The 12625-nt window shown below is 39.5% G+C and overlaps 1 long non-coding RNA gene across 1 annotated transcript in view; it reads left to right on the plus strand.

Annotated features, from left to right (window-relative positions):
* The window catches only part of LOC112662715 (uncharacterized), a 630650-nt gene that overhangs the window by 497716 nt on the left and 120309 nt on the right, over positions 1–12625 (plus strand). The window lies entirely within an intron of this gene.

Consider the following 12625-nt stretch of genomic DNA (forward strand, 5'->3'; position numbering starts at 1 on the left):
GGAGAAAACAGAATAGGATCTGAGCTAATGAAGGGATCCTCAACAAATTCTCAACACCCATTATGTAGGAGGAACTGGCCAGGATGGTACCTGTGCCCTTCCCTTTAACACTGGGACTATGACAATAACATCACTCTATAATCACTCTAGATTGGCCCTTAATAGAAGCTATTATAGAAGAATATTTCAATATAAATTGATGTCAGATTGCTAGTAAAAAAAAAGCAGTTTATAAAACATATGCAGTACAGCACAACTTTGTTAAAAGAGGAAGGGTAACCATGTACAGAAAAAGATGGCTAGAATATGCAGCAACATGTTGGCAGTGGCTAGCTCTGGTTAGGATTGTGGGTGCTATGCATGTGTGAATGCATGTGAATATGTGTGCATGTGCTTTTCAGTGTTTTCAAAAATCTCTACAATGAAAATGTTTACTAAATTCTCTAATCATAGGGAGGAAAATTTTACTCCTCCTCCCAGAAAACTACATCAAATTTATGACACATGTCTGTCTCCAATGACAGAGGAGCCAGCCTCCTGTTCAGGTGTCCTCCTTTCATAGCTTATGAGGTGAGAGTGTTTGGCCTTGTCCACACTTGGAACAAAGCTTTGAAATTTTTCTTATCAGATTTCACTGGGTCCTATCAACCAGCAGCAAGCTAATGACCACAATTCTTAAACCCCACTATTAGGTACAGTGCATGGGTGGTGTTTCCTCACCTAGGAGTAGCTGGTGATTTTCACAATAGCACTTAGTCTACTGAAATAGATTATACATTCTACACAAATGTCATCAAAAGAAACTTATCCAATGGTATCAAACATAACACCTTTTAACAAGTAACGTGTTTGTTTGTTTATTTATTTGTTTTTTTAAGGGAAGGGGCACACAGATTTCTAAACCAGCCAAGGTGTTGTCCTCACTTGAAATATATATACATTAGTAAGAAAGAGCCTTCTAAAACAAGAGCATCGGCATGGCATACCTTCTGTCATCCAAGTCTGTTTCTTCCAAACTGAATCGCCCTCCTCCCCTCCTTGGAGAAAGTACAAGGCCACTCACCAGTAGAGAGAAAATAAATGTGTAAAGTCATAAAATCAGCTTATCACAAATTGGCAAATACAGTTAATGGCTAATGATCTGCAAAGACTTTAGTCTTGTCACTTTTCAACTTTCTGGTCAGCACCTAACAAAAGGAATCAAGTGTAAATAGTAAAATGATTTTTCAGGTCTTTATAGAGCTGGTTCTCTGTAAAGCTCTTGGAAAAGCTTGCTTGTTTGTGTGTGTTCTAAGTTAATATAGTTCCCTTACTCTTACAGGAGAGCTTAGAGCACTTGCACCCTTTACCCACCTCCTAAGGAGGAAAATATTTTGTAACAGATTACTGTTTTTTCTTAAGTACAGATCTAGGTGCTCTGAGTTTCTGCTGCTATCGGGCTGTGCTCAATGGCACAAAGAGCTTAAGCCTCCCAGAGAGAAAGTTGTGTTTGAGGGGTGGTGTGAGATTTGCTTCACCCCCCCCTCCCCTTGAATTACCTGAGGACGGGAACAAAATCGGTGAAGACGGTAGGTAGAGCTAACAGAGGGTCAACATTATAGACATACGTGTAGATAGTTCCAATTAGCAACTGGCTCCATTTAGAATAGAATCTCCCCCTAAGAAAAGAGGGTTTGAGTTCATCTCCCTGCTCCTCACTCCTTTACCTCTGAGCTTTCTCTTGGGGGAGGGCGACGGGCCAGAAATGCTGACCTTAATTAATGGAAGATCCACTAGACCCCAGGCAAGGGTTTGGGTCCCAGGCCCGGATCTCCTCCTGCGTCTCTCCCGGGAGTAACAGCGAGCGGGCTTCATTACTGGCAGCTGAGGGGAAGGGTCACTGGGAATGGATTTGCAGGGCTCTCATTGAGCGATCACTCCATGCTGAGAGGAGCTGGCCGTGCTCTCGGACACCTGGTCATTAACATTGCTAATTAGCAGCCATTAATCAGGGCGCTCGCTTTTTCTTGTTGTTGTTGCATGTCACCGGCTCAGAGGAACCAAGTGAATAAGAAGATTGTTTCATTACCTCCACAAGAGGTGGAATGAAAGCAGTTCCCATCAGCTCAAGAAGAGATGGATTAAGGGAAAGGAAAGGTTAGACGACAGTTAGAGATGAGCCGGGGAGGGGGGGCGGGGAGGGGCCAAGGACCTGGGCTGTGTGCTCAGGCAAAATCAGTCACCTATAATTAATGGAATCTTCTGCACCCAATTCTAATCACCGTGTGAGCCTTCCTCCAGCACCAAATTGTTGGGCTTGAAGAGCTTTATTTGCTTCTGGTGGTGCAGCGAATTATCTTTAAGTCACTTTCATTCTATTTGGAACTCAGTAAGTTTTAAGTCTGGCGTTTCCTGCAGTCTCATTCTAACTTCATTTTTCCTCCTGCTAAAAGATTATGGCATGATTGAAATCTGTAAGTAGCTGTAGCTTAGGCACTTGTCGAACATCCTTCACTATGTTTACCCAAATGGATACATCCCAATCAGCAGTCAAAGGGTAATCAAAAAATAATAGTTCTGCAGATCTAGAATGGAAATAATAAAAAAAGAAGCCGCTTATTCTTACTCCCAACTGCCCCTCAGAGGCAAGAGGGAATGAAAAGGCTCTACTGATTTGTGTGTATAGGGATACTGAGAAGTGTAACAGCTAAAGATTCTGTGCATGTGTGTGTAAACTGTTTTTGGTTGTTGTTCATTCAAATGCAATGGGATGAACAGGTTCTCGTAGAGCCTTTTCTCTTCTGGAATGTGGGGCGTCATGTACGTACAGCACATTATATTTATCTTAATTTCCGGAAAATGGAAATCTTGGTAACAACTCACATATCCCAGGGTTGTTGTCATCATCATCATTTTTTATCTAGGAAAAAAATAGTGAAGATACTTATGTAATTAGCAGCGAGTTAGCAGCTATGAATTCATTCATTTATTTATTAAAACGTGCTCATCCAACAGCTGCAAAGTAGATCTCCCTGGCTTCCATGGAAAGTTCTCCTTATGAAACAGGGAGCATTTCGTCCAGCGTTTTGCTGTGTTTCTGCTCTGGATTTCTCTATAGTGGGTTATAAAATGTGGTTTGCAGTGGCACTAAGTGACGAGGAAGCAGAGATTGCCTAAGTATTTATTAGTGTCGTGGCTTCATTTGGACATGTGTAATAAATATACGTTTGCCCATATAATGTGTACCCCTGCACTTTCAAAGCAAAATTATTCATTTAGTGTGCCCTACATTTCAAAACAATAAAAGGCGAAACCTGTTTTTTATGTACTAATTTGCTCTGTTTACGAAGAACTATGAAGTTGTTGTGGGGGAAGGAAGCAAGTATGTAAAACTAATCTGAGGAGCATTTCAATTAGGTTGGAAATCCGTAATATGATTTCTAGGACTTCATGGGAAAGTTGAACGCTCAAGGGGAAATTACACAAAGAACAGCTGAGAAAAAGTTGCATTCTGGCACAGAATCATGCAAATGGGGCACATTCTTCAGTTTTCTCATGACGGATTGCCTCTGAAACCACTGAGCCAAGCTGCAGCAATGCTAATGAGGGGGATGCATCAATGAACAGTGTCATCCCAGGGGCTTCCAAAGGGGACAAGGGGGAGGGGGAGGGGGCCAAGAGGGAGTTGGAGGAGGAAGGAAGAAAGGAAGAAGAGAGAGAGAGAGAAAGAGAGGAGGGGGGAAAGAAAAAGAAAGAAAAAAGAGAAAGCAGTTGAACTTTGAATTAGTAGGTCTAGGCCTTTAAAAAACAAAACTAATTTGGCAGGTAGGGGTTTAAAAGGTACAGGATGCACAGTACAAGAATTATATCCCTTTAAGATTTCAGAGATTTCAGGAAACAAAATGGAATGGGAAATAGAAAATTTTTTAAGCTGTCTGCCTATTGGACTAAAACCGAAATTAAAGCTGGGAGCTAAAATGCTTTCACCCAGAGAATAGCTTGTGGTTTCTTTATTAAGGACTCTAGACTATAGTGGAAATGACTGGGGGACCATTTATACCAGAAAAAAAGTAGCACTTTTCAGTCCTAACTTCTTTGTGGTTACAGATTTGTCATTTGAATATTTAAAAAAAATTTTTTGTAAATGCATGCATTTGTAGCTCATTTACCACAAATGAAAGACAGTTTGCTTGTCATTCCAAGTGTGTTTTGAAAGATTTTTTATCTTTAAACGCATACATACAAAGATCAGTTTTTTAAAAAGAATATTTCTCTTGAGATTAACAAATGATTACCTTCCTAGATATCTGTGAGCAGATTGCTTTTTCTTGACTTGCTAAGAGCACACATACCATTGCTTCCATTCCCACCCAGTGAATGCAAAATTATTAATTGACTTTGCATTTTCCTTCCATTCTGGGCTTCCAATACCCTATATTTCTAAGGGAATTCAAATCAATAGCTATCTATTGAGCGCTTATTATTTTTAAGGCACTTTATAATATTTTTATAGAGAAATTTCTCAAAAATATGTAACGCTGTTAAGTTTTATGCCTTTCAAAGTGGTATTAAGTTTCCAAACATTGTGAATTAACTGCCTTTATAATGACACCACACTGAGCACAGCCAGTTTGGTATTGATGTGAATTGTGTGGTACACTTCCAAAATGTCCCACAGAAACTTTTTTAGTGCTGGTTCAATCAAAAGTATAGTTAAAATGTATGGAACTTTTTTTCAGTATCTTATTTTAGTAGCATCTGGTCTAAAAATGGAAACAGCCAACTGTGCCTCCTTGTTTGCTGGCCCTGTCATTTCACTCCTTTAGCTAGCTAAATAAACAACTGAAATAGAAAAAAATATGACTGGTAATTTTAAATTCCTTAATCAATGAGGAGTATATAAGGAACTCGGCTCCAGCCCATCAATATAGGTTGATGCTAAAATAAGGGCCCTTTTATTCTTTTGCTTGATTTCAACCAATAGGAACTGCAAGATTCAGAATTAAAGCTGAAAAAAAAAATCCCTAACTCTCTCTATTGTGTATTACAGTTCATATGGTATAGTTTCCAAGACCACCCACAGTTCTGAGACTGCCTAATGGAAGATTGTATCAGCTGCTGTACCTAATGACAACTAGATGAGTTAAGAATGAAGTGTTAGCATTCATAGTACTTGTGGGCATAAAGCAGATTATTCACATCATTTCAAAGATAACCTTTGGAGCAAAATGCATTCATTCATGTAACACATTTCTAACTAATCAAGTACATTATCTCGAAATTAGCTTAAAAATTTGAATTTCTCAGATAAAAAATTAAAATCTATTGCATCAAAGGATCTGTTAACATGTATTTAGACAATTTTAAATTATATATTAATGGAAACTGCAAAGCATTCTTCTGACATCTCACCGTGTCACTTAACAGCATAATTATGAGCAGTGTTATTCATTGGTAATCCACTATTGTCCATCACACACCTAAGAGATTCCAGAGGGTCTCAAAAAACTTCCCCTCTGAAAAAAAATCTCTAAAGACTGAGAGAATATATTTGAACCATAAGACATCTGGCGTAAAGGCAGAGGCAGATCCTCTCCTTGCTCCCCTGCCTTCCTTTGCAAGATGGGACATTTCTTTGAAGTCTCCCGTTTTGTTTATTAAATCCCTGTGATTTACTCCACAATATGGCCACGTTCATTTTAATATAAAAGTGATTTAAATTGCTATTTAAGTCTCTTGCTTGCTTTTTAAATCTTAGAGAAGTGACACTCCAGGAAGATGCACCATGTTAATTCCCCAGCCTTTACCCCAACCTAGGATACTGTTGTCCTCAGTGAGAGGTACAGTGATCAGTGAGCCTTCTTCTGGGCTAACAGACTCAAGTCTCTTACCTGATTCACTGTGTGGCTTCGGGCACCTCATTCCCTTAGCCACTTTGGTCCTTGGTTTCCTCATGTGTAAAATGAGGGGGTGGATTAGGTGTTGATCTTGAAATACTTTCTACTACGATGATGCTATAAGAATTCTGGTAACACATTTTGTTTTGCCAGTGGAGAAGAATGGCTACTAAAAGATTAATGTAGATTAACTCTATGAATCTTTTCCAATATGAGGATTTTAAGAGCGTATGGCCTCCATATGTGAAATATAAAAATAAAAACCTACTTACTGTTTTGGCAAATTTAAACCTCCAAAATTTTAAATAGCAAAACCTGGGAGGAAAATGTCCTGCTTGTATTTCCTTTTGTTTTGGTTGTTCAATAAAACCATGTTTAACTGGAAACAAGTAATCATAACCCCTTATTAGTCAAAGCTTTTTCTTGGAGCAAAATTCCAAGAGCGAGATGCAGGGGAAAAAAATCCCCAAAATCACATAAAACAAAATTTTTTTTCTCATTTAAAAATGTCTCATTTTTTATTGAACTATAATTAACATGTAGTGTTATATTAGTTTCAATTGTAAGATATGATTCAACAATTCTATACATTCCTCAACACTAAATTCTGTAAACGGATATTGATTAGACTCCATGTCCAACACATCTACATCCTTAACTGTGGATTTTGGTTTCTACCTCCAGCTCCTGAATCAATCTTGGGTGGAAATCCTACCTCCACCATTTAGTTACGGAGTTATTCACCCTCCCTAAGCCTCAGTGCTCTCATCTGCAGGATGAAGATAATAGTACCTTGTCAAGTTGAGGTGATAAAATGAGATCCTAGATGCCAAGTGCTCAGCACAGTGTTGGCCCAAAGTGAGTATTCTAGTAATGTGATCCCTTATGAATTCCATTGCCAGTTGGTGGGAATTTATATTCTCCTTAACATTAAGGACCCATTGCCAAGATAAGACAGATACATAAAGTAAGCCGGAGGTGTTACAATAGGAAAGTAATCCAGAATGCTTCGCCAACTGCTGTCCAAATTATTTTCCAAAGGTGCCATATTTGATCAAAAATAAAAAGGCTTCCATACTTCCCTCCACTCCCCTCTGCATGATTTCACCTGTAAACTACTACAATGGTGCTCAGCCTCTATGGATAGTCCTCAACGCTGGCAAGGATGACCACCTGCACATTCAGAATCAGTCACTAGGGACCCTGGTGAGGTAACCTCCTGTCTAAGCGGAGCACATAACCATATACCAGCAACCCCAGGCTCAGTCTGGCCAGGCTCACCTTCATCTCAGTGCCATGCCACCACTTATATGTCCCCTTCCCCTAGGGTGGCCTCTTTCTTCCCAGGTGTGAGTTTGTGCTCTTCACTCCTTCAGGAGCTCCCTACTTCATTCAGTATCAGTCTAAACTCCTTCACGTAGCCTTCCAGTCCCTTCTTAACTCTTCCACCTCAATTCTCCTCTCTGCCCACCACCTACCATCCAAGCTTCAGCCATGATGAACTGCTGAAATTCTCAAAACTCTCCATATTTGCCTTCATCTCCAGGTGTTTGGGGTTCTCTTTTTTCTAGGCTATTCTTTCTCTCTCTCTCCTTGAATGCCCCTCTTCAGACTTCCTGTAGCTAATTCCTATTTGGCCTTAAGTTCTCAGTTTATATGGGATCATCTCCCGACTGCAGAAGACTTGATTAGGAGCCTGCTCCAAATGTCCCATGGCACTTACACTTAGCAGAATCTTTTCAAATATCATTGCATATCATAAGTTATGTGCTCGTTTGTCCTACTCATAATAATAAATTCTTGACAACAGGGGATGTTTTACCATGTGTACTCCCATCCCTGAGCATAGAGCCTTTCACATATTAAGTCCTCAGTAAATATCTGTTAAACAGATTTCTTCTATATCTATCAGACTAATTCACATAGTCATCTACAGCACCTAACATAAAGCAGACATATTGGTTATAAAAGTCACTTTTAGTATACTGTACCAACATTAGAAACTGCCATTAACTAGCCAACTACAAAGAGATAGGGACCTAATAGAACACATTGACATCTTCTTGACCTACTGTCCAGGAGGATAAATAAAGACATAGATGTTGTAGAACAGTCCTTACAGAGCTACTAAATTTGTACTGAAGAAAAATGTGCTAGCTTATTTAAGTGTCTCAAAACCTGTCTCTTTCACCCTAAATACTGAAGAACATGGAGGGTAGGGGGTGGCACTGTGGGGAAATAAAGAACATACAACTATAAGGAATGACTAGGAAGATTTACCTAATGAAGTTATTATGATTACTTGTGTGGAAATGCTTGAGACATAAAGTTCTAAAAAATTGGTTTACAATTAAGAAAAACTGAGGTTGGGATCCCTGGGTGGCTCAGCGGTTTAGTGCCTGCCTTCGGCCCAGGACGTGATCCTGGAGTCCCAGGATCGAGTCCCACATTGGGCTCCCTGCATGGAGCCTGCTTCTCCCTCTGCCTCTGTGTGTGTGTGTGTGTGTGTGTGTGTGTGTGTGTGTCACGAATAAATAAATAAAATCTTTTAAAAAAAGAAAGAAAGAAAAACTGAGGTTTTCCAACCCCTGTACCCCTGAAGTGTGTGCAGGTGAGATGGGCAATTCTCTCTGCTGTGTCTTATGACTCATACTCATTATTTAAGAAGCGCTCTTCTGTATCCTCCTCTACCGTGATGCGCCCCAGTGTTTGAACCAGCCAGACCTTTCTACACATCACATGCCAGTGAAGAAAAATTTCAAAAGCTCAGCTCAGATCACAAACACTCTTTTCAGACCGATCTCACTTCTCTTTTGGTCTTATGCACATTCCACTTTCTCTACATTTTTTACTCTAATTTGGTGCCCATTTTTGGCTTCCGTTATAGATCCCAGAACTAGATATTGCTCAAGTTTTCCCCCTTGGTGTTCTTTTAGAACTTTGATTCCTTATGCTCAATGTTTTTTTTTAAGATTTTATTTATTTATTCATAAAGACAGAGAGAGAGAGAGAGAAAGAGAGAGAGAGAGAGAGAGAGAGAGAGAGAGAGAGGTAGAGACACAGGCAGGGGGAGAAGCAGGCTCCATGCAGGGAGCCCGACGTGGGACTCGATTCTGGGTCTCCGGGATCACGTCCTGGACTCAAGGTGGCGCTAAACCGCTGAGCCACCCCAGCTGCCCATTATGCTCAATGTTTGACAAATTCCACTACTAGACTCTAATTCCGGAAAGAGTAGGGTTTTTTTTTTATCTTTCTTTTACTAGAAATATTTATTTCATATACACATCAAGAGCCAATTTTAAAAAATAAACAGCCATTCTATAACAAAATACCCATGGTGGACTTTGGACCATCTGAGCCACCAGCCACAGGATGGGCTGGTATTTCCCAAAGTGTAGGACATGCAGCACATGTGGACATGCCCCCCGTCCAATGGCAAGAAGGTGGAATGTTAGCATGGCATAGAATACCAGCGGTCTGCAAAGTGAGTGAGAAAGTGATTCTCTTTTAAGTTCTCTTTTACCCCTTCTGACTACACCAAGACCAAAGTCTCAGTGCCAATCTCGAACACCTTCCCTATATTTTACAACACCTCTAACACAAAAGAATTTAATAACAACTGTGTTCATTGGTTTACTTTAATACTACATTCTTTTCATGGCCTATCACATCTGTTTACCGTGAGAGTAGTAGTATTTTCATAGTAAGTAGTTTCCCTTGCAACCAAATTACATTTAAGAGGCAAATCTGTCAAAAGAAAATATTACTTAAATAACAGTACAGGTTACAGGTAATGTGTGGCTGTGATTAAATAAACAAACAAACATGACAGTGGTCATGAATTGCTGAATTTTGGTAAACAATAAAAAATTTGCCAAAGTTGTACATTAGACTGAGGTATATCAGTAACAGTTTAGATATTTTCGGATCCTCAAAATACCAGTTTTTCTTTAAATCAACAATAAAAACATTTTCATTAATTCTCTAAGCATTTCCTAAGGACATTTTAAAAAAAATAGAATCTTCATACTTTCATCCCTGGCCCTTTCTTCCTCAAAACCATGAAATGATTGTTCCATACACTACAGCACTCGTGGGTCAACCAAAAAAAAGGATCCTTTAGTTCCATAATTGCGAAAGGAATAAGCAGAACCTTGAGAAAACAAGCTGGTGTTCAAGAAAATAATTTTCATTGCCAGCACCTAACCAGCGGCCCCTTTCTTAAGAAGAGGATGAGGCCTACAGGGTAATAAAAGGCCCTATAGAACCGCATAAAAGTTCCACATGTGCTACTCCCTGAGTGGCCTTCAAGGGGGTAAGGGCTAGAGGGGGGCAGGGAAACAGGGCTAAAAGCAAGACAAAAAAAAAAAAAAAAAAAGTCTTGCTTCTGGAGAAGCAGTTCATGTCACACAAAAACCTAATTAACATGACAGGTTCCTGTTTGCAGAAGATCTTGTTATCAGTGAAAAACAACAACAATAACAATAATAATCGCAATAATAATAATAAGATGAGCCCTAGCAGTTGGGGTTTCTGCAATTACAGTGTGAATTGCATGAGAGGATTATATGAAGTGCTCTTGGCTTGGAGGGGGAAGCACGACGCTTCAGCTTGCAAGTCGCAAGCAGCTGCTCCGGGCCGTGCACCTGCCGGTTCCAAGGCTGTTTTCACCTCGAGAGGAAAACAGACCCCTTCTCTTTCCCTTTCACAGACCCCAATCCGAAAACCACCTCTAAGGAGCGGGGAGAAAATGGAGAGGAGAAAAAGGCAGGAAAAAAAAAAAAAAACTAAAAAAGTTCCTCCGTAACAGTAAGGGCGTCCTCCCCCTCCCTCTCCCTCCGCCTCTCCCCTCCCTCCCCTCCCCCTCCCCCTCCACCCCCCCCCCCCCTTTGTGAGAAAATCGTGGAGCTGCAGAGCAAAGGGGAAAGGTAGCGGGTAGGAGGAGGGCGACAAGTGGGAGGGAATAACTTCATTCTAATGCAGCAACAGACAGAGCTCGATCTGATATTGGCAAAGTTTCAACGAAAATGGGGGGCGAGGGGGCGGGAGAAGAAAGGACTCTTTTACTGTTTCAGGCGTCTAAGTCTTCCCGAGGAGCATAAGCTCAGCTCGACATTCTGGGAATAGCAATGAGGCACACACAACAATCAAAACACACTAAATCTGTTTGATGATTCAAACACATCATGCATCTGCACCCACAAAATAGGACTTCAATTAAATAACCTTGCAGATTTGAACAGGAAAAGAAGGGAGAGCGTGAGGATTTTTAATTAGTAACTCGGAATACAAGCAGTTCTGGAAAAATTAGGTGTTTGCACTACACTTTATTCTAAAGTGAGTTGTAAGCGTGTGCTGCTAAAGAGCATGGACAGCTCCTCCCTAACATTGGCTTGAAGTTGTGTTTTCTTTCCTTATCAAGAAGACTATAGGAAGTGGCTTCAACAGGGCCTTTACCCAGGAAGTGAGAAGACCCTACATGAGGCTTTTTCCTACACATTCACACAAATGCAGGCATGTACACAGACCTTTTCCAGTATTACGGAAAAATTCTTTATGGTTTTTTAAAACAAAACACACACACACACACACACACACACACACCAGAAAAAGAATAAAAGCCCATATCTCAAACCGGTTCATTGTGCAAACTGCAATTTCTGTTCCCAAGAATTCCTACTTAGAGGGATTTCTATTCCCCTGGGAGGGATAAAATATTTCACTACAAAAATATTACTTGGTCTTTGAGCATATGACCTATCATATATGTTTGTATCTTCATTGTAGAGTAACACACAGTTAGCTGTGAATGATGTGCTTGAGTGCCCCAGAAAAGGCCTTTTTTTGTTGTTAGAGAGATCCAGATTCGTTTATTTTCAGACTGACTTCCAAATAAGCTTGGCTTGGTCTCTGCTTGCTTTAAAAAAGTCAAAAGGAAATAATTCATATTGAAACGTGGGAAAACGTTTGTAAGGCTCTCTCTTTGGACTCTTAGAAACACTTCTCTCTTTTATTGAAAATTTATTCTACCCATCAACAATCAACTTAAGCAGAAATTTGGAGAAATGGGAACAAGATTTTATAACATCCTAGACTACAAAAAAAGGCTCCATATATATTAATTATCTGACAAAATATAAATAAAATCTATTTGAAATGTAAGCATCTTTTCAACATGAACCTCTGCCATTAATACAAAGACAATTTAGTATAACAAGAAAGCAAAATTTGCAAATTAATAAGACATGAAAATTAGCTAAATCATTCTTTAGAGTCTGAAAATATAAATGAATCACAGAAAGAGAGGCAAGAGTTCAAGAGTAGGAGCATGAACATAAAATGTGTCACCACATTTATATTTTCAAAGAGGAGTTTAGGCAATTGGGTGGTTTGAACCATGGTGGTAGTTATCCTTTTTAGAAAGCATACAGCTTTGGGTAAAAAATGGAATTGAAGTGTTTCTACATGCTAACAATGAAGTCACAGAAAGAGAAATTTAAAAAACAATAATATTTACATTTACAATTGCACCAGAAAGAATAAAATACCTAGGAATAGACTTAGCCAAAAAGGTAAAAGACCTGTATTCCGAAAACTATAAAACACTGATGAAAGAAATTGAAGATGACACCAAAAAATGGAAAGATATTCCATGCTCATGGATGGAAGAGTTAATATTATCAAAAAGTCTATAAACTCAAAGCAATCTATAGATTTAATGCAATCCCTATCAAAATACCAGTAGCATT

Source organism: Canis lupus, chromosome 34 (genome assembly GCF_003254725.2).
Source record: "Canis lupus dingo isolate Sandy chromosome 34, ASM325472v2, whole genome shotgun sequence".
Lineage (NCBI taxonomy): Eukaryota > Metazoa > Chordata > Mammalia > Carnivora > Canidae > Canis > Canis lupus.